Genomic DNA, 23647 nt, shown 5'->3' on the forward strand with positions numbered 1-23647 from the left:
TCTCCTTGGAAGATTTTGCAGAGTTGTGGCCATCCCCTCTTTCTATCTAGGTTTTCTTCTTGGAGTCTGTATCCAAGTCCAGAGCCTCGCAGACATAGTTTGTAATTGACTTACAGCAACATGAATGCTGAAATTTTCTGTTGATTTCCAAGTTAATATCTCCCATTGACCTCTAATAATCATATCACACTTACCATGTCTAAACCGAAAATTCAAAACCATTGTGTTTCAAAATTCTTCTCCTACTCCTCCTCATGTCAGTAAATTGTCACACCAGGCACTCAACTATTCTTCCATTTTCCTTGTGTTGCACTGACAATCTATGAGTATGTTATATCAATTAAATCTTCACAATTCAGGACCAATATGACCACTTTTAACCACCTTTCTGTTTGCTCCTACCTCATTCAAGATCTTAAGAACACTTACATTGTTAAAATATCCTTCTGACCAGTGCCTCTTACACATAAATATTCTCTCTACAGGAGCTGGTACAACTGTTGTAAGTTGAATTCTGTCTGTGCAACACATATTACAAGGATAACCTCCTACTATTTCTGAATGTAGCTGTATTCAGAGATAAAGTGATCATCGAAGTAATAAAATTGAGTTCTCCAGTGTGCTCCTTAAAAGAAATAGTGCCTGTACGGAAAGTATGTGTAGACTCAAAGGCGCACAAAAGGAAGGCCATGTAAAGGCTTAGGGAGAAGAGAGCCACCTACTGCTAAGGCAGAAGTCCCTAGCAGCATAAAGTCAGATCTGCTTCCAGAACTGTGCAAACATTTCCATCCCTGAAGATCCTGGTTGGTGGCACTTCAACACTACTTCCTCACCCTACAAATGCAATAATCTGTCAGCAGCGTAAATCATACCATTTCACTCCATGGTACAAACTTCTAAAAGTTCTTAGTGTTGTCACAAATTATACTAACTCTTTCATCCATTTCAACCATTCCTTAGCCTATCTTGTTTGATGGTATTATTTTTCTTCAAATAATTCCTCATTCATCTTCAGTTATATTGTCCCTTTATTACTTCTAGAACATTTCAGCCTCAAGAGCTTTGTTTTTATTTTTTCTCTCCTTCCTTCCTTCCTTCCTTCCTTCCTTCCTTCCTTCCTTCCTTCCTTCCTTCCTCCCTCCCTCCCTCCCTCTCTCTCTCTCTCTCTTTCTTTCTTTTTTTCTTGTTCTGTGAAACCTCAAGATACTGGCTTCTATGGAGCTCTCACTTTGCATAATTTTGGACTCTCGAATCTTCAGAGACCTACTTTGTCAATCATTTCTAAAACAAATTTCCCCAACATGATCTCCTTATCATTTTATTCTGATGTTTTTGTCTTCATATATCTCATTTCTATCTGAAATACTCTGTTTCTTTTGTCTATCCATTATAGTAGAAAGTATAATCTGTAATGTTGCTTTTCTTGACTTACTTATTCTTTCTAAAAATATATGACCTTACAAAACTGTGTGTGAAATTATTTTGCCATTATCTTGAACTGGGCACTTAATAAGAGGTAGTTGAACTAGTGAACTTCTTTGCATTTAGGTCTTGTTCTTGTGCATTGTTTCTGAGCTTTTTAAGCTGTCAAATGTCACATGACAGCAATAGTTCACCTTTGCTACATGCTGACCAATGCTGATCATTGAGCTAAGGACTTAAACAGGTGTTATTCAATAGGATAGTTAGATTGTGTTACTCCTTGAAGAGATTCTCACAGACCTGATTAAAAGAATGAGGTGACATCTTACTATCTCTACTTGTTATAGTTTCTGAGAATGGCCAGATTAAGAAAGGGTGACTGCCATGGACCCCTTTGTGAACCTTGGGGCCAGCTTTGCATAAGAAACTCAGTGTAATGCAAGGATTGGATAACTGATACACTTGCTTTCTGACATTTGGCCATTGCTTCTCTGGCCTACTTTACCTGAGCCAGGTGCTCAGCTGAAAGTGACAGGAATGGTGGACAGATCGCTGACTGTTTTGATGAAGTTTCTCCTGTTTTCACTGAGAATTACTTGATGAGTCACAGTGAAATCATTTATGGAGACCAGATTCTGACTAGACCTACCTTCTGGTTCAACTAGACATTCAGATGGTCACTGAAAATTGTAGCTATCATCCACTTCACCCCAGTGTTTGAATTCTTATCTCTAGATGCAGGGACATAAGACAAGTAAAATAGGAATGAGATAATATGAAACAGTAAATAATGCAACAAATAAAAACCCTAGTATTCTATCTCCTTTACAAGACAGTTTGTAGAGCCAATCCCATTTAATATTAATAGATATTAAAAGATAGAATGTCTCAATCACATTATTATTCCAGAAAGAAGAAACCTGAGATTAGCCTATTTCATTACCAATATAGGTCATGCCCTGTCCAAGAATCCTATCTCTGTTCACAATCAGCCCATAAGATTTCTACAATAGAAAGGTTTGGAGAAAACCTTAATGAGTAATGAAAATATCACACACTTTATAGCAGCCATCTGGAGAGGTCGACATTACTTATTTGAGATCGTTAAAATGTGGAATTTAAGTAAATCCCCAACCCAAGGGATAAGCCACACTTCAATGTAGGCCCAGCTGCCTGTCCTCCTATTGTTCCCTGTCCCAAGATTCATCTCCTCCGGGGTCTGGATCAGTACCTCTCCTCTAAATACCCCCACCATCCCATTCACTGCAAAACTAACAATAGCCTTCATCACTCCTCCATAACTGTTGAGAACCATTCTCTTTGCAGGGCCCTGTTCTAGTGACAAGGAAGCCACCTCTCAGATTGCATGAATACTGGCCGACACATTTCCAGTTCTTGCAGAAATGACTAAACCAGAGGTTCATTGGAAGTGAGCCATAGTCGTTGGGTATGTTCTCAGAGCCTGTGCCAAAGACTCAGTTTCTCCAGTAAAAAGTTTTCCATTCCTATAGACATGTAGTGAGATGTGGGCCATACTGACAGAGTCTGGAGAACTATGGTGTTTCCTCACAATGAGCAATGGAAATGCACAACTCAGTATTGCACAGTTCTTGGTTACAAACCAAAGACACTGTGTCACACCCACTACAGTGCATCCTGATAATAGAACTCCAAGGTGGTTAATACACTACAGTCTCACACCTAACAAGCAACATTCTTGTTTTTGTAAATCCAAAGCCTCTGCCTTGTCCATGCTCAGAGTACATCCACCGGAGCTGATGGGGAAGTGGAAGCCACATATAAAAGAGTTCATGCTGTTCCACTTGTTACTTACTCCTTGAATCCACTGAAACACTTCAGTCTTCTTACACCATGGGAAGCCCTGTTTGGGGGGGGGGAGGTGTAGAGGCTGGGGAGGTGGGTAATTTGTGCTGCTATTGTTTTTCCACGAAACATTAGGTTATTTGTGGATATTATTCCCCATAGTGTGAACAATATGAGCTATTTTTCCACAACTGGCCTGGTTGACCCTGCGGCCAGCAATTTTCTGACTCTCAAACCCAGTGGGCCCAGGCCATTCAGGCAAATTCCAGGTGGCCCTGGAATAGGAGGCCTGATGGCTTCTAACTAGGACTCATACCCTTCCAAGCAGGAATCGTGAAAGAGTGTGTGCCAAGAATCAAGGAAGAGGAGGACAAAGTCTTTCTTCCTGCTCAGTGTTTTCTACAAGGTGACAGTCATTCAGAGACTGCAAATTGGTCGTGATAGCAGCTCCACAAAGAGCCTCCAGGGAGAGATAGCTTGTGGTGAGGTGGGGTGGGGGACACAATGTTTTGGACAGAGGATCTGTACCTGCCTTGTCACAAGTAGTGATGGGCTGTGTTACACAAAGCACATTGGGCCAAGTCTCAAAGAAACACAAAGCTGAGTGTGTCTGCCTTGGTTATGAATATTTTCTGTGAAATTTCAGAGATCAAATGAGAAAAAGATACGGAGATATGATATTAAATTGGACAATGGAAACAAATATACCAAGCTTTCAGCTCATCAGAATAATTACACAGAAAAAAATTATCCTTATTTCCTTTTTTTTTTTTTTTTTTTGGCCAGTCCTGGGCCTTGGACTCAGGGCCTGAGCACTGTCTCTGGCTTCTTCCCGCTCAAGGCCACTCTGCCACTTGAGCCACAGCGCCGCTTCTGGCCGTTTTCTGTATATGTGGTGCTGGGGAATCGAACCTAGGGCCTCGTGTATCCGAGGCAGGCACTCTTGCCACTAGGCTATATCCCCAGCCCTATCCATATTTCCTTTCGCCAGTGAGTAAACACAAAACTCAGAACACATCAGGAAGGCACGAAAAGAGGAGCAATTGAAAATGATGTTTCATTTGGCAGTGTACAGAAAGGTCCTTCTTCCTATGGGGAGACAGAGGTGAGAGTTGGGATGCACAACAACTAAAAATAAATTAAAGGAAACCTTCAGGGACATGATGGAGCTCGACGAAGAAGAGATAAACTCAGATGACTCTACTTTTGGAAATTATGTTAAGTGAACTTTTACAACAGGTGTGGCTAAGAAAGTATTGAGTTTTGTTCAGCACTGACACAGGTCCTAGAACTCTCACGTGCAGGAATCTAAAGGTGTGAGTCACAGATTCTTCATGCAAATCACTTAAAATGCTTATGACAAACATCCTTGAATCCTCTTCCTATGGTACTGACTCACAATCTCTTGGAATGAAACCAAGAGTCTGCATAATAACAAATTTCCTGGGTGGTACTAACGTAGAGTATATTTAGAGAATTACTCTTTTGATCACTACTTTCACATGCGGTGTTACCTTAGATATCTGGAGCATACTCATTCGTCTGTCCTACTCTTGAAGAAAATGATTTATCATTAAATCACTGAGGTTGGGTGATGATATTTGCAAAGGCTTCACAGGACATTCCTAAACTCTAACAAGTTTAGACCCACTTATTTAGGTCTCCCTTTTATGTGTGACAGCTAGGACTCTATCCAGGTAGAATGGCCAGATAAAACACAAGTCAATCAATTAAATGTGAATTTCAGAAAAATAACGAATCTACCTTTATCGATGTGCACATTGCAATTATTACATGGAATAGCTGGTGGTAAAAAAACAAATCTAACTATTTTGTGCATCTAGCAAACTTAAGTGCAGATATCACAAACTCCAAAGCTCCTCCCCTTTTAATTAGTCCATAGTTGTCTTTGTGTCCCATTTAAAGGATAGTTGAAATTTGTATAGGATACACTTATTTCTAAAAAGATCACACAGACATCTCCTAATAAACATCAATTAATAGAACTGTACAAGCGCTGCTGAAAACATAATATGAGGTGAAAATATGTTGATATGAGGATTGTTGTGTTTTGTTTTGGATGGTACAAAAAATTACCACAAATGTGGTAGATTAAAGTAATACAATACTTAGTATGTTTGAATTATGTTTCAAACACTCTCCAGAGACTCAGTGAACTGAAACCATGGCATCTCTGCAGGCTCTGGAGAAATTATTGTTTCCTTGCCTCTTAGTCATCTAGAGACTAGCCACATCCCTGGATTCAGGGCCACCTTTCTCCATCTTCAAAGCAAGTGGGGCTACAACTCTTTGACTATCCCAGTAGAGTCTCCTTCTGAAAACAGCTGGGAAAATTGGTCCCCTTGGATATTTGGCCCACCTGCACAATTCAGGACTATCTCCTCACCTCAAGGTCTGACTTTCTTCACATGTTCAGAGTCAGCCACAGATTCATGTTGGAACTATACAGATTTCTGGAACTAGAGTGTCATTCTCTCTCTGCTTGCGGGATGGAGGACATTCTTCTAGTGATTGCATCCCTTAAGTTATTTGGAAGTAAGATGTAATGAAATTGTCTGAAAGTAAAGCAAGTTATGTAGCAGGATTTTAAGTATTGTTATAAAAATACTGCGCTTCTCTCAACATTGATTGCTAAATTTTAAAAATTTTAGCAGAATCAGTGGGAAACTGGAATGAGGAGAATGATAAGAGATCGAAAGAGTGAATGAATAACCATTTACATATATGTAGCTTATTCCATTTCAGGCATTAGTCTACGCATTTCAGATCATCACCCCCGTCATTCGCACGTGGCAGTGTAGTATACCCAGTGGTTATTATGCTCTTTTTAAAGATGGGAAATGAGGCCTGGACACACCTATAGCTTACTCATATCTCGCAGTTTATTCTCTTCCACACACGCATTCACAAGATTCCAAGTAATGAAGGAACAACACTTAAAATTCTGTGCAATAATTAGTGAGAGGAAAACATGAACATGCGGAAGCTGTTACCAATCACTCTATTTTTCACGTTACTGTGATTTTTATTTTTCAGTAAAAGTTCAGGGAAGAAAAAAAAGTTCCCAAGTGTTGATGACATGTATCCTTAGCTGTTGATTTCAAAAGATGTCCTTATAAATGACCACTTAAATCTTGATCTCTTTGTTTAAACGGTTATTGCCCCTGTGAAGTTTTTTAATTAGCATCTAATAATTGTAGGTCAATAGAAATTATTCAAAGCCATTTAGTAAAGGAAATGTAATGTGGGGGAAAATATTGGTTTAGTATGTCCCTTTAAGTTGATGTAGGATGTAGTTTAAGGTATCATACTACTATCTCGTGGGATCAGAAACATCTATGTTAAAACTCAATTAGGGTTGTGTGAGGTGCAGTTACCACCCACGATCAAAGCCACAGACTGCCTGAGACCCGGGTTTCAGATGGCTGTGATTACAGTGCAAACAGAGGCTGGGACTTTCTGCCTTTTGGTGGCTGATACTGTCTGGAGAGATGGAAAAGCTAAGGCCCAATGTTAGCCCAGATTTTGACCTAGCGATGTTCAACCCAGGAGAACTCAGTGAAGACATGACCCTCTCCAGCCTTCTCTTCAAGAGCAGTACCCATCTCCAATGCCAATTCATGTCTTTAGCTGTTCCATGTCATGCACATAGATAAGCCACTGAGAATACCTTTCAGAACACATGTTTCTGATGAAAGACACACTCTGTACTGACACAGTCATTGGCTAGAAACTGATGAGAATAATTAAAGACAGAATACTCTATCCCACCTCAAGGTCTGTTCCCTCAGGTTCTCTTCATTATGAGAGAATTATTTACAATTCATTCAGATGAAGAAAATGCAAAGTTGCTTCCCATTCTGCTTTACTGATTACTTTGTGAGTATCCTGTGCATTCCATATGCCTTCTGGATTTGTGGTCCATCATGTTTGCTCTAATAGGCGTCCTGCCAGATTGTTTCTTGTGAATCATGACCAATGGACACTCACTGGTTTTCAGCTTGGTTTGTCTAATGGAATGCACCAGCAGGAAAGCTGATATATGCACAATGTAATTCTATGACTCTATCAGAATGAATGGCATTGCTCCATTGGTAAGGAAATGGAAAGACTTGGAAAAATCCATACTAAGTGAAATCAGCCAAACTCAAGTGAGTGCTAAGGTATGGAATGCTGTACCTACTTTGCATTTGCATGTATTTGTGACATTTGAGGAAAGATGGTGTACTGGTGGAAAGCAGCCATAAAAACAGGGGAATGACAACCATCCTGGAAGAGGGAGCAGAATAAGTAAAATGCCCCCCAAACAGCATTACCCCTGTGTCCACAGAACCGTAAACAGCCAGGAAAGGAAGGGAAAGGATGGTGGAGGTCCGAGAAGTTAGGAGGCCAGTTCCATTCGTGGAAGTAGATACAGGACAGTCTAGGGGGCTTGATTGTTATCTTGCATAAACTATGAAGTTGTCATGCTATAGAATAAATTGACCTGATTTATCTGTTTTGGGAATCACTCTTCTTCCCAAAAGATATTCCCGGTTCTTCTGTGAAATCAAGTGATTCCCCTTTATTGAGTCATCCAATTATTTGACTAGAGAACACACAGTATCTTGAGTCACAGAGTGGAACTGGTGAGGAATGGTCTGATTCTGGACACATGAAGAAAGGAACCAACAAGATTTTTTAGTAGATTGCATGGTTTGAGTTGGCAGAAATGGGGTGTGTGTGGGGAGCCAGTTTTCGAAGTGTCTCTTCAGCCTCCAAGTGGAGATGTCAAATAGCAGTTGGACCTTCAAGTCAGCGTCCAAGGGAGAGTCTGGGTAGAGATGAGCAACTGAGACTTGTGAGCAGAAGGACTGTACATGACACCATGTATTTGGGATATTATGCCTGGAAAACAAGTCTATGTGAAGGAAATTCAAGACATTTTAGTGGTCTTAAGGATGAGGAAGAATAAAGAAACAATTGCACAAATCTTACTGGGAAAGAAACCAGGAGGGATGCATGGTCCAGGAAGCCAAATAAGGAAGCGATTGCCAGAAAGAGGGAGAGATTTGGTGTCAAGATCAGGTGGATAAAGCACAGATAGATGGAAGAATTATGTTATACGTGAAGTAGAACACGGAAGTCTTGAGTGACTGAATCAAGGAGAAAATTGAGAAGGGGTTTTGGGAGAATGAATGGAGTTCATTCTTTGAAGAATGTAACTGCAATCGAGGACAAAAATTGCAGGGGGGCTGGGAATATGACCTAGTGGCAAGAGTGCTTGCCTCATATACATGAGGCCCTGGGTTCGATTTCCAAGCACAACATATATAGAAAATGGCCAGAAGTGGTGCTGTGGCTCAAGTGGCTGAGTGCTAGCCTTGAGCGGGAAGAAGCCAGGGACGGTGCTCAGGCCCTGAGTCCAAGGCCCAGGACTGGCAAAAAAAAAAAAAATTCCAGTGATCACTGGAGGTTAAGATGAAGAATCAAGAAAGGTTTTTTTTCCAATGGAAAAATACTTCATGTGCAATTTCAATCTGATCCAGAATGGAAGGGGAAATTAATGGTGGAGGAAAGAAATGGTCAAATGCTGGTTGTGTTCTTGAATAGACAAGATGAGACATTAAGATGGGAGGACAGAGCACTTGGCTCATTGAACTTGATCCCAGGAAAATTACAGTTGAATTATTTAGAGCCTTCTCAGCAGATTAATGTCGGTCAATGATAGAAGATGATTCATATCCATTATTTTGATGTATGATCGGCTATTCATGAAATTTTTTGCTGAGCCAGGTTTCCGTTTGCCTAAAAGGATACAAGTGAAATATGCAGATACATGATTAAACACTGCAAGGGAAACTTGAAAGTAGGAAAGCTGTGCTTGGGTTTGAAGAGTGACATCAAATTAGGAAGCTCCTTTAAAATCTTGGGCAACAACTTGTGTTTTTCCCCATTTCTTTATTGTTAAAGTGATGTATTGAGGGGTTAAAGTTTCATATGTAAGGCAGTGAGTACATTTCTTATCCACCTTGTTACCTCCTCCCTCATTTACCCCCTCCCAGTCTCCCCCTCTCCCCATGCATTATACAATTGGTTTACGCCATATAGTTTTGTAAGTATTGCTGTTGCATTGGATTGTCTTTTTATCTTTTGTCCCTCAATTTTGGTATTCCCTTTCCCTTCCCTATTCCAATACACATATGTACAGTATCAAGGGTACTAAAATCAGTTACAGTGATATCAAGGATAAAACCATGGGAAAGAAAGACAAAAGAAAAAGGGCATAATTTCACATGGTATGTTGAAAATAACAACAACGATATACCACTTCTTTTCATAACTTGGAGTTTATTTCGCTTAGCATCGGCTTATGTGTTCATTTAAGGTTAATAGGTGTTGAATAGAACCTAGAAAAGGAAGTTAATGAAATAGGCAATTTCTGTAACAGAATACTGGCAGAGAACTTCCCAAATATCCAGAAGGATAGGCCATCCAGATACAAGAACCCCAATCAGACAAGACCAGAGTTTGCACCCAGTGATCAACCCCACCAGGACGGTGCTCATGTTAAAGTCTAAGAAGAACTACTGTAGAATGCAGTATATTCTTTATAAAATACTCTTGCCATATAAAGACACACAACAATGAGTAAATGTTCTTCACAACCAATAGCATGCACTATGAAAGACTCTTAGGAAACTGGAGAACAGGAAAGCAATAGACCAGACTCCATCATCAATAGGCTAAATTGTTTATTGCCAGTGAGGGACATAGACCCTTCCCTGGGTTTGGAGGTTGTGCAAGGGACTGGATTGGGGGTGCCTTATATAGGTCTTAAACAGGAAGCAGAAAAAATAGGCCATGGTCTCTTGCGGGCTCAGGGTGCTGTTCTTAGCCAGGCCCAGGTGGAAGGCTAAGCCTGGAGTGATGAAGAATTTTGGCTGAATCCCAGGTGGGAATGGCCTACCGTGCAGGCAAGCAGGTGAGGGCCTACCTGGTCCAGGAAGACGGTGCAAGTCATTACTTGAAGGACAGCCCAAGTTTTATATTTTGACAAAAAAAAATTTTAATCCTGTGCCCACCATGCAAACACTTACCATGGCAAAACCCCAAGCATTATGACTTGCCTTTTTAAGCCACGGTCATCTCACCTGTAGGGGGGGGGGGGCTACAAAAGTTCCATTTGCAAAGTCCTAGAAGACCATAAATGATAACAAATATGAGCAAACAGGCTTCTTTCTTGTCAGGAGTCAAACTTGCAGCTAAATTCTTCCTGACCTCTGGCTGTGTTTTCAAGGACATGCAAGGACATGGCTTAATGGAAAATTGGAAATGCTTTCCTATGTCTGCCATGAGTCCATTCTTATGTTAACCAAACTCATCCTGTCTTAGCTACCATCAGGTATTGCTAACTCCAAGCCTTTTTGTGTTCTGGAATTTTAAGCCTATGCTGTTTCCTGGTTTTCAAACTGCATATGTCCTGGAAGTTAAGAATAAACCTGGCTGCAGTCTCGAGTTACAATCTCCCGTACCCCATCTCCGCCTCTTGTCTTTTTTCTCTTGTCTTATATTTTTCCTTTCCTTTAATCCTCGCCCCCCTCATTCAGGATTCCCTTTTCACTGCCGGCCGGCTCGGCAGAAGTGGCGCCTGAACAGGGACCTGTACACCTGGGACGATGGCAGAGGACCCCGCTCAGGTAAGGACGTCTGATCACTTGGAAAGGAGAGCGGGAAAGAGATATTCAGGAGTAAGAAATTATGGGACTAAGTATAGGCTGCATGTTTTACGTTCAGGCCCCCAAAGGCATGCTTCATGCCCGGGCAGTGAAAGTTGGCCAAAGTCACTTAGAACGTTTCTTTCACTTTATTGAGGAAGCATGCCCCCAGTTCCCAGAGGAAGGAACCAATAACTTAGAAACTTGGCAGAAAATTGGAAAAAAGATTCAGGAACATTATGATGCAAATGGCCCTGAGATAACTCCAGTGGATGCTATTATTCTTTGGTATCTGGTCTGAGATTGCTTAGATCCTAGACATGAATAGATTAAACTCAATCAGTCAATTGGAGAAACTGAACAGGGACCTGATGAGTGTTGCCCAGCCCCGGGAGCATATGCTGCTGCCCGGGAAGAGCTGAGAAAATTAATAATATCTGAACCCAACGGGGCAGATATTAAGGAAGACTCGGATGGCTCAGACACTGAGAAGAAATTATGCAATGAGCCTACTGAAAATAGATTGACCCATGTTGAGAATATGTTTAAATCAGTCATAGCCCTATTGTAACAGCTTCACCCAGAACAACAAACTCCTTTAAAGGTAGGTACTGGTGAGCCCCCTACCGACAGTCCTGGAAGACTTACAGCTCTCCTAGGTGCAGGCTGCTTGCAGAGTGGAGGGACCTGAGGCTAGGGAAATGCTAACTCCACCGAGGTAACTTCTCCTGACCGAGCGCTCTACTTCCATCCACCACGACATATTTGAAGCCCCAACCAGGGTGAGTGACCATTAGTCTGGAGCTTGGATTTTCCATAAAGCCACTGGGCTAGGTCAAGGGGATCAGCAATTGTGGGTGTTTGGAGTCAACTGATCTCTAGTTCAGCTCCGCTGGTCGCTCATCACGTGGGGGACAGTCTAAAATGCTTCAGGAAAGCTGCTCAAGTTTGAGCCCAATCCTACATATTTGGAATATTTTTGCAGGACTTACCTAACTTCTATGAGTGCTCAGGCAGATGAAGTTTTCTCTGTCTCTTTTTCTGCCTCTCTCTAAACTCTGCCTGCCTGCCTGTGTCATAGGATGGGCTGATGCTAACTTCCAAAGATACCAATATTTGTTTAACATCTGCTTTGAAAGACTCAAAAAAAAATGTTTTCTATTCTTGTTATTGATGAGTTTGGGGACTCAGTTAAATCCTGCTTGTTTGGCTAAATCGTTAGCTTTCTCTAGCATTGAGCATGTGGTCGACAATAGGATTGGTTGGAGTGGAAGCCTGCCGGTCCCCCAGGTGACAGGCATGCCAAAGTCCTGGAGGCTGGACAGAAACTTGGGTTCTCCAGTTCCCGGTAACCCTGCACCCACTCTGAACTCTGTAACTATGGCCTTGCATTTCAAAGGTGCCTTTCAACTCAAATGCTGGAAGATGAAAGTGTCTTTTCATGAGCTTGCTGTCTGTGTTCATGTCCTGTCTCCCATAAGCTCCCCATGGGAGCTAAACTGTTTTCTCAAAAAGTGGCTTTTCGGATAATCTGATAATTTTGGTTTGCTGAAAATGTTTTTTGTTTCTGTTCTTTTTTGTTTGTTTGTTTACTAACTAACCACATGGTTCTAGAATATAGGCAAAATAATGTCATATGCCACTGGAATTCCAGAAAACTTACATGGCCAATTAAAGAACAATTCTAAGCGCACCCCAAAGCTTGTGCACACTGTTTGTATGTGTATGTATGTATGTATGTATGTATGTATGTCTATGTCTATCCGTTGGTAAAACTTAAAAACAAAACAACAAACAGGTTTTAAACCCAAACTGATCATGTTTGGGTGCAAGCAAATGTGTCTAAAAAACACTCCAAAAGGTTCTATTCAAGAGTACACCTAATCCTGACAATTCTTTGATATAGACTAAGATTTTGCTTCTCCATTTTTTTCTTTTCTTTTTTTTCCCCCTATGCTCTCATAAACTCTTTAAGATCAAGGGACCAGAGTCATTTTGGAACAACTGTACAAATGTGACTATTAACCTAAATTTTCCTGACCCAAAATTAACATTTTGCTTTATAGGATGCAGGTTGACATGTGTGCTAGCTGAGTAGACCGTGGCAGTCTGTGGCCACAGGAAGCTGCCTCCACATTTGGCTCCTAAACTGCCTGGTTTGCTCAGGAAATCTAGGAGTCCTGTGAGGATTTTGACAGGCCCAGGCTGTCAAAGGGTACTACCCTGTCTCTGCCTGTCCCCAAGATTAGAGTTGGGTTTATAGCAGGCCTATCATGACAGAGTTGCAACCGAGACTTATTCCAAGGTTAAAAGCATCAAAGTTGTGTTTGGTGACCACAGAGTTGCATTGGGGTAGCATTGGTGTCTTCTCCCTCCATGACTCAGAAACTGTCCTGGCTGCTACAGAGAGCAGACTTGGTTGGCCTTCAATCTGTGTGGATTTTGTGACTAGGAAGATGGTTAAAGGCCCAAGCTTCTAAAATCTGTTTGAAAATGCCTTTAACCAGTCTGTGTAGAAATTTACAGGCAACAATCAGGAGGTATGACAGCCTATCCAGGGAACTCTGAGATGCTACTACAGCCTGATCCAGATGCAAGCCATCTCTCCTGCTGGCCTGCTAATTTGGGGTGGAAGACACAGCCACTTCAGATCCACTGAAGCTGAGACTTTTAATGTTATTCATTTGTTTTCTCTTTCACGTGCCAGTAAGGTAAGGTTAAATAATATGATTTGATTTAATGGCACATGGATCGCATTCAGTCTGCTGTTCTCTAAGTGTTACAGCAGAACTCTGGAAAGTATTTGTTGGTCATATTTGAGGTCCTTACTGTTTTACTAGTCAAAAATTACAGATTAAAACTTCTCATTTGCGTACGTTGCATGATTTTCAAAAATTTCTGGGAGATATTAATTGGCTTCGCCCTTATCTTAAATTATTCACAGCTAAATTAAAACCTTTATTTTATCTATTAAAGGGGGACCCAACCCTACATCTCCCAGACAAATGACAACGTAAGCAGCTAAAGCCTTAAGCATAGTAAATCCTGCCATTTCTTCCCAACATGTAAATTATATTCATTACTCAACCCCTTGGGAAGCATATATTTTAACTACGCCTCATTCTCCAACAGCGGTCCTCTGGAAGAAGGGACCCCTTTTATGGCTTTCCTTGCCTGCTACTCCTTCAAAAGTGTTAACTCCCTATTATAAATTGGTGGCCACCTTAGTTCCATATGTTCCATGTGGATTCTTGTAAGTATCTTGGATGAGATCCACAGGCTATTTACATCCCCTATACTTTACAACAGCAAGAATGGCTTTATATACATTGTGATTCCTGGGCCATTGCTTGGGCCAATTTTATGGGCACAACTTCACATCATTGCCCCTCCAACAAATTACTTCACTTTGCCTCTTGTTTCCATTAAGTGAGGGTAGTGCTATTAGACGAGGCTACTCAAATTTTTCTCACTCAAATTGACTTAGCAAAGCAATCACATGCTGCCCACCATCAAAACAGTCGTGCATTACATCAGCATTTTCATATCTCACGTGAGGCGGCTCGTCAAATTGTGAAAACTTGTCCCAACTGTACTACCTTCCTACCTGTGCCCTCCAATGGCATTAACCCTCAAGTTTTAGTGGCCAACCATGTTTGGCAAATGGATGTTACCCACATTCTCTCTTTTGGACGGCTCCGCTTTGTCCTTGTTACCATAGACACTTACTCTAATTTTATTATGGCTACTCCTCTTATCGGGGAAGCTATCAAACATTGTATCTCCCATGCCTTACACTGCTTTGCTACTATGGGACTTCCTAAACATATTAAAACTGATAATGGTCCAGGATATGTTGAACAAGCTTTTCAAACTTTTTGCAAATTTTACCAAATTGTTCACTCTACAGGAATTCCCTATAATCCTCAAGGTCAAGGAATTGTTGAATGGGCCAACGGTTTGTCAAAACACCAAATTTCTAAATTAAAGGGGGGAATTATACCCCCTCTCTCGTGTTAATATTCTTTCTCTTGCTTTATTTGTACTACATTTTTTTTAATTTGGACTTTAATGGCCTTTCCAAAGCACAACGGTTCTGGGAAAAGAGAGAGCAAAGAGCTTTTGCCCAAGTTAAGTGGAAAGATCCTTTAACAGGTGATTGGCACGGGCCCGATCCAATATTGACATGGGGTCGAGGACATGTCTGTGTTTTTTCACAGGATGAAAATGATACCCGCTGGCTACCTGAGCATTGCATTAGGATTGGTGGAAGCTCATCAGAATGATACAAGCGCTGACCCACTGGGCTTACATGCCAGATCCACCAATTGTACACCCTGTGACTTGGGAAGGAGCTGAGGTGTTCATCCATGTCAACAGATCGGCATATGGTACAGCTCCAGATCCTTTTGTCCAACACGTTAAAATGGGAGACTTTAGAGCTTCTGGCATTGGAACCCCGTTATGTTTTACAACTGACTCCAACAGTTAAATTCCAGGCTGTACTGTAATGCAATCCATAAATCATAGAATTTGGATTCCTGATAATAATCAAGTATATAATATACGAATTACTTCATTGCCTACTGGGTTTCCTGTACATGCTAATTCTACATCATCCTTCATGATACCTCGCTGCACCAACTCTTCTCAAATTGTAGAATCCACAGGAGAACTGCACCCCATAAATTGTAGACATGAACATCCTTTTATAACCAATATCTCAGGAACTAATTCTCAATTGATGGACTGGTCAGGAGCCAATCTCACCAACAAGTACAACCCAGGTTTGTGGTGGATGAATGGACACCCTCAACATCATGTCTGGATGTTAGTGGCTGCACTACATAATATCTCCTGGCCCACTTCTTCTTCTTTAAAAAATATTATGAGTTGTGTAACACCTCCTTATGCCATTATGTATGGACCTTTTAATATTTCTACAGGAGCCATGTAATTCAATGTTACTTGTACCAACTCTTCTTTTACAAATTGCTTGTATAGTGTTCTTCCTGATTCTGTAACTGTTATTAAGCAGCCTCCATTTGTCATTCTTCCTGTGAACATATCTGAAGCTTGGTATGAAGAAACAGGTATTCAAGTGTGAAAACATTTAAAAGAGCTCATGCGCCCTAGATGATTTGTAGTGCTATTAATAGCAGGCATTGTAGCCTTTATTTCCTTAGCTGCCTCTGCTGCTGCAGCTACTGTGGCTTTAACACAAAGTGTGCAAACAGCTCACTATGTTAATCAGCATGCTCATAATACTACGCAAGCCCTGCACTTTCAAGGCAGGATTGATGATAAGGTAGAACAAAAATTAGAAGCATTGTATGAATCTGTGTTGTCTCTGGGAGAACAAATCCATGCTTTACAAACTTTGTAACGGGTGTGCTGTCATGCTCAGTTTGACTTTATTTGTGTGACCCTCCATAAATATCAAGCTATCCTTGGGAACAGGATGTAGCACATCTAAATGGCATTTGGCACCATAATAATTTGTCCTTATATCTCTTTCAACTCCATAGGCAAATAGCTGGACTATAGCAAGCTTCGCCTCTGGACTCTAAAGTGGCAGAAACAGCAAAATAACTGTTTGAACAACTTCAACGGTATATCCCTTCCTTGACTAACAATAAGGGGCTGCTAATGACATTGCTCGGCCCAGGGATACTTTTGCTGATGGTTTTCCTATGCCTTCCTTGCATTGTATGCATATTGCAAAACTCTTTCATGAGTTTAGCCAGTCAGCCTCATAAGGTCAAGCTCCAAGTGAATGAATTTTTCCCCCAAGAGGAACTGCAGCCAGAGACGGGTTAGAGGGCGGGGCCAGTTTGACCGACCTAAGACAGGGCCTACAGCTTTGCTCTGAAGAAAATCCCAAGGAAGAGTAAGGCAGGCTAGGTGACCCACCCCACCTAAGACAGGCAGGTTCGCTTCTGTAAACAAAGACGAGGGAGATGTCAGGAGCCAAACTTGCAGCTAAATTCTTCCTGACCTCTGGCTGTGTTTTCAAGGACGTGCAATGACATGGCTTAATGGAAAATTGGAAATGCTTTACTGTGTCTGCCATGAGTCCATTCTTATGTTAACCAAATTCATCCTGTCTTAGCTACCATCAGGTATTGCTCGGGGGTCCATTCTTATGTTAACCAACCTCACCCTGTCTTAGCTATGTCGGGTATTGCTAACTCCAAGCCTTTTTGTGTTCTGGAATTTTAAGACTATTTCAAACTGCCTATGTCCTGGAAGTTAGGAATAAACCTGGCTGCAGTCTCGAGTTACAATCTGAGGCTGCAGACCTCCCGTACCCCATCTCTGCCTCTTGTCTTTTTTCTCTTGTCTAGTATTTTTTCCTTTTCTTTAATCATCTCCCCCCCCCCCTCATTCAGGATTCCCTTTTCACTGCTGGCTGGCTCAGCAGACTTTCTTATACCTCCAAACTGTCAAGAAGTGTGTGTGTGTGTGTGTGTGTGTGTGTGTGTGTGTGTGTGTGACTAATTCTTACTGTGTTATGTCATTTGTTATGAATTACCTTAGAGATAGGAATCACGCTTTTCCATGAGGTCAGAGATCTCAAGCATCAAAATATCTTTGATTCTTGTGCATATAAACCAATTATTTTGTTTAATTGTTTTTGTATCTATCTATCTATCTATCTATCTATCTATCTATCTATCTATCTATCTATCTATCTAAAAGGAGAGTCGAAGAATTGAATATTATTTGAAAATTTCCTCCTTTGAGCTGGCACTTTAAAGCATGAAAGAGCTACATATGTGTGCAGTGTGCAGTGTGGCTGTCAATATTGATGAGAGGAAGTTTCTGAGATTTCTGCAGAGCCAGCCTTGTTTAGGTGAGTTGACACAGTTTCCCTAACATGCCTTCGGTCTCTGCAGTCTGCTCACACAGGGAAAGGAAAGAAATCAACCCCCATCCTCCTCCTTCGGCTTACCCAATCACTGATGGAAGAGCTGTCTATGGGAAACACCTTTTACTGTTTGTATCAGCCTGGGAACTTGAACTCAGGGCCTGGATTTTGGCCCTAGGCCTTTCTGCTGAAGGTTAGCACCTTACCATTTGAATCCCAGTCCCAGTTCCGGCTTTTGGAGATGAGAGTCCCGTGACTTTTCTTCCCCTGCGGTTGTGGAATCTCAATCCTGAGATCTGAGTACCCGGGCGCCTTCGAGAACTGCAGGGTTGGGAGCACGGCCAGAGGGTCTGCTTCCAAAGATGCCAGTGAGAGGGAGCCAAGTTTACCGGTGCTAACACAGCTCCCGATGAGCCTCAGCAGCCCCAGCTCATGTTCCACTTTGAAAGAGGAGAGAGATCATATCTGCTAGAACAGCTACAATCCGGAGGGACACATGGAAACTGTGCCAGAATAAGCCCAAGTTGACCTGCAAAGACGAATGCTGGAAGCCCAGAAATGATCAAAAGCCCTTACCTCAGCAGGATTAGGGGAATGAGCTCATTCTCCAAAACACCAGTGGGGAGAAAAGGAAGCAACCTGTCACGTGGCTGAAGAGCACAGCGGTGAAGATGAGGATGAAGATGAACACGCAGGTGATATCGACATGGCAGAACTCTGACCCTAAGAGACAAATTGCAGTCCGGAATCTGAGGATTCGTAGAGGACACGGCAGAATATTTGAGAAACTTAGGTCCACATTCGGCCTACTATGACCCCAAACCCCACGCCATGAGGGGAAATCCTTAGGCCCATGCAGGAAAGCATCTACACAAAGTGAGGGGCGCGAAGGATTATTTCATCCCATACAGAGCAAAGGCCATGGCCATGGCCCAGACACAGGTGTTTGCTTGGGAGGCCGGTGACCAGGGCTCAGAGGTGCATCTGCAAGGCAGATCCGATGAAACTAGAGCTGTTGTTTAAGTCTTTCCAAGTCAAAAAAAGAAGGCTTCAAAGGACAGCAGAAAGCAAGCCTCCTGAGAAATTCTGGTGGCCAGGAGCACCTAGAAGCTCCTCCAGCTGAGCTGCCCTTAGCCCAGACAGCAAGCTACTTGGAGTACTCAAGGAACAGGTGGCCATCGAGGGGCAGGAGTGGTCGTTGGCCTGTGCTACGTATGAGGAGGACGGGAAGATGCACATCCACATTCACATCTGGGGATCCTCCTGGAAAGGAGGCCGCCGGGGACACAAATGCTGCCATGCTTTGATCAAGTATTCCCATTGCACTGGAGATGGAAAACTCTGAGCAGCGTGGAATAAGTGAGGAGAGTGGAGGAGAGTGGGAGAAGAAGCCACAGACGCACACAGAGATATACCAAGAAAAACTGAAGGCAGATAAGAACAGGAAGAAAAAGAAAAAAGCACCATAAGAGCAATTCCAACAGAGAGCACGGAGAGACAACACAGGAGACATTGACAAAGACCCCGAATGCCGAGGAGGCCTGCCTGCTCCATCTAAGGAAACCATGAGCACTGACCAGAGAAAGCGGCCCTAAAGCAGCATAGATGAAACTCCGCAGCCCACGAGGAGGAAATGGAGGCCGGCAGAAGGAAGCGCCAGAGGCCAGAGGACCCAACAGCCTCTCTCCTTGGACAGCAGGGGTCATAGAAGGCTGTCCAGGACACAGTCCAGCATATTCCGGCGGCTTCCCACCCACCATCCTAGATAATAAATAAAAATAATTAAAAACAGCAACTGGGTCTCTTCTTGTTGTCGGACTATAATAAACCTCTCAGAAGTCTCAAAGTAATTTCATTCCTTTCCACAGTAAGAAACAAAAGGGATTGGAAGTAGTGATGTAGAAGGCAGGCTTGGCACCCTGTGGAGTATCTTCTAAGAGCAGACTATGGTGATCCATGCTTGTAATCCCAGAACTACAGTCCTTGAGTATGGAGGATTCAAAGTGCAAAGCCAGCCTCGGACACATAGGGAGACCCCCATCTCCAAAATACGCAGAAACAGAAAGGGTTCTACTTAACAGCTATATCTCACATCCTATTTCTGGATTTTTATCTGTTGCTAACATTTTGAAGGTAGATCACCCTTTCCTAAAGCCAGAGATAAATGGAGTTTTTATTTTTTAGTAACAATTTGACTAGAGTTGCAGTTATTTCATATTGTTTGGTTTTTGTCTTCTGAGATTTTCCTGTTCTGCAACTAAGAACACAATTAAACTTTGGTTCACCAAAGACTGAAATTGATAGAAGATATAAATTATATCAATGCCCCAAATCTTAAGTCATAAGCCTGGTTTTCATCTGATTGGCAAGTTTGGTCTTAGTGCATTTTCTTTATCTTAACTCTGGAACTAAATTATGCTTAAGATATCACAAGAAACGTACTCACTGTCCTATTATGTAACTGTACTCCTCTTGCACAATACCTTGTCAACAAAATTTAATTAATAACAACAAGAAATGTAGTCATTACCTGACTTATGAAATGGTAAACCCTCTGCGCAACACCTCAGTAGTAACAAAAAACTTCTATTTAAAGAATAATTTTTTTTAAAAAAGGCTTGGATTGATAATTAGCTGTCTTCTCAGTCACCACTGCCTGAAGGATTATCCCCTACCCAATATCCCAGGTGCATACAGACATCAGGAAAACACCAGGTGTGCAGGGATGTGCTTGAAACAAGCAGGACAATCTGACTTAAGACTAGCTATAAACTTCTGGAAAGCCCTCACCTACACAGACCCAATAGCTTTTCCCATAACTTCTGTCTTCTTATTCAGACTCCACAAAAGTCTAACTCCAATCCCACATGCTTGCACAACTTTCAATTCCAACGGAAGGTTGATAAAGAGTCCTTGCCTATTGAGATGAGTCCTGCCTGTTTGTTCTCCTCCACTTTCTTAATACTCACTTTGCAGCACTAGGTCTTTATCTAAGCTTGTTGACAGAAATCAAAAGATCTCTACAATATACAGAGAATTTGCTTTTTGTTGGAGATATTTGGGGAGACATTAGGGCTTGAACTCGGCCCCATGCTTATTTGTCTTTTAAGCCTTGTCTCTTGCTAAGCCTTGTCTCCCACACATCAGGAGGTGTTTCCCCCTCCCCACTCATTTTGAACTGGCCCTGTATGCATACATCTCCTATGGGGACCAAACTTTGGCTCCCCTTTACTGTACCTCCTCTTGTAGGTATCCTATTGGGATAATGTTTCCAATACTATTGCTTGAATTGTGGTTGCCTTCCTGTACCTCTCATGCTATGAAACTAGTTTACAAGATTATGGATTATCCAGTGCACCTCATCTTCATAGCCAGTAGGTGTCACTTTGTTAAATTTACAGAGAGCAAAACCTAGAGGTTCCATGAACAAATTACCAAGGTAGCTTCTTGGGGCCTTAGGCGATGACTCTGCCATGATCCTCAAGCCTCCTCTGAGAACGTTGCAGGTACCATTTTGATAGAGTAGGATGTGGGATGGGAGAAAGTCACTAACCCCAGTGGGCAATGACTTCCCAGGTCCCAAACTACCAAACCCACTTAAGGGATACCCTTTTAACTCAGTACTTCAGGAGCAGGTAGAAGAGCAGCTGGGCCAATGCACGAACATACTCTACATACATGCACCTGGTGTCCAGATTCCAACTTAAAGAACATTGAAATTGCAGTGCAGTTATAATTCTTCTAGGGAGTCAAATTGATGGATGGCTCGACTAAAATTGATGGCTCAAGAGTAAGTTTGACACGTGACTATTTTGTATTTTATCTTTTGCTAATATGTGGCACCAAAAAGGAAACTGCAGAGAAATTTCAGCTTATTCTCCCTGAATTGAGATATACAGAGAGAGAAACTAGAATACACATGTTGTAGGGAGCAGAACTGACTCCTTATTGACTAGGGAAACATGGTAGGAAATGTTGGGTGGGTAGATTATGTCAACCTGACCCCAAAATTCTGCTCATGTAAATGGCTTGCTTAACTTGTTTGTTGCTTGCTCTACCCCCTGCGTCAACCACCTACATCTGTGCCACGCTTTTACCTTTACAAACCCTAATTTGAGGACTGCTCAGGGTCACAGTGTTAGCTCCCTGGTCTGCACTGTGTCCCTGGCCGGTTAGCCAGCTTTTTGCTCTTGCGGTTTCAGATCCCGAGTTTGTGCTGTGTCCCTTGCCAGTCAGTTTGCATTATGCTTCCCCAGTAAATCCATCTTTTTGCTTGAGACTCTCTCTGAGTAGTGGACTCTTGGAGGGATAGAGAATCCCCTCCCTTGAACCCCATAACACACATAGGAGGCCCAGTGGTATCTCAGTTCTGACCAAAGTCAGGAGAGCACTCCCACTATAAATTCTACAAACACTGAAAATGCTGTGGAAGGCCTTCCAGGAGATGTGGCCACAATCCATGTACATGGTCAGAAAACCAGCTGTTCCTTATTGTGTACTGGGTAGGCATAACACAGAACACAAAACACTAGACGAGGCTCCTAAGAGCAATGTCAGGGCCCACTGAAAAATAGCCCAAGTAGGGAAGGTTCATTTACTTGCTGGGACAGATGCCTGCCCAGGGTAGAGTCTGATGGAGCCGTCACTTTAGGACCCGTGATTTTATGCCGTGAGTCTACCATATGCCAGTACTGATGACTCCTCGATATAAGAGAAATCCAACAGTTAGCAGTCATGGAACAGTCCTGATGAGTCTTCCATGAAAGTTAGTGCCAGATATTCCTTCTAAGTGAACAACGTTTTCATATGCAACATGTTACTAAAAGTCTGTATACCTGTAAGCATACACACACACACACACACACACACACACACACACACACACACACACAACTATCTCCTGATTGTAGCTACATGTGTGGAGTTCCACAAGGGAAAAGGAGGTTGCTATTTCAAACACAGAATAGTCGACTCAGGGCCTACAGAGGTAGCAGTCAGCATCCGTGTAGCGATGGCATTCACTAATTGGGCTCATCCATCCTACAGACTTAAAACCATCAACTTTGGGCTCCTTTCCATTCCTCAGCTAAGGCCTACCAGATTGTACCCTGGCTGGCATATCCCAGTCCTGTTCTCTATCCCAGGTGAGCCACCAGCCACTCACAGCAGAGCATTCCCTCATCCCAGAGTTCCTCCTGTTTCCAGTCATATTCCATCCATCCATCCATCCATCCCACAATCATTTCCACTAGCAACTCTGACCATCTAAATCTACCTAGAGCATGTCTGAAGTCCCAAGATGCTTTCTCAGTGCCTTGAGTGGCCCCCTTCAGCTCTATGCCAGCCATGCACAGCCCCAAACCCCTTTCTACATGAGCAGGGAAACCTCATTATCCTGCTGAGCTCAGTACTTCCATCCTTCACTACAGAGTTCCCGCACCATTCAAATCTCACGTTTTGAGTCCTTTCTCCCAGATAACCAAGGGACATTCCCCATGGTTCCACAGCAGCTCCAGCTACCACACACCACAACCCCCCCCACACACACCCACACACCCACACACCCACACCCACACCTGAAACATGCTTCCGTGACAGCTGAGTCTTATCAAGACCTTGCACTAATGTGCTCGTCTTTTAATTTGCACAATATGACAAATGAGTTTTACGAGGGGAATAAACAACTAGCAACAATCTTCACAATCTTTCACATTTGCAATATTATATCCCACGTTCAAATGAGACTCCAAGACCATCAGTTGATAGGCGTTAAGCGGCCAGTCCACTTCCCACAATCGAGGGTGGGGTAGGT

At 42.4% G+C, this 23647-nt stretch overlaps 1 pseudogene; it reads left to right on the top strand.

The window, feature by feature from the left end:
• The first annotated feature begins 10925 nt into the window (after window positions 1-10925).
• On the top strand, window positions 10926-19543 carry LOC125367092 (annotated as a pseudogene).
• Window positions 19544-23647: the final 4104 nt, after the last annotated feature.

The sequence above is a fragment of the Perognathus longimembris genome, chromosome 18, assembly GCF_023159225.1.
Source record: "Perognathus longimembris pacificus isolate PPM17 chromosome 18, ASM2315922v1, whole genome shotgun sequence".
NCBI lineage: Eukaryota > Metazoa > Chordata > Mammalia > Rodentia > Heteromyidae > Perognathus > Perognathus longimembris.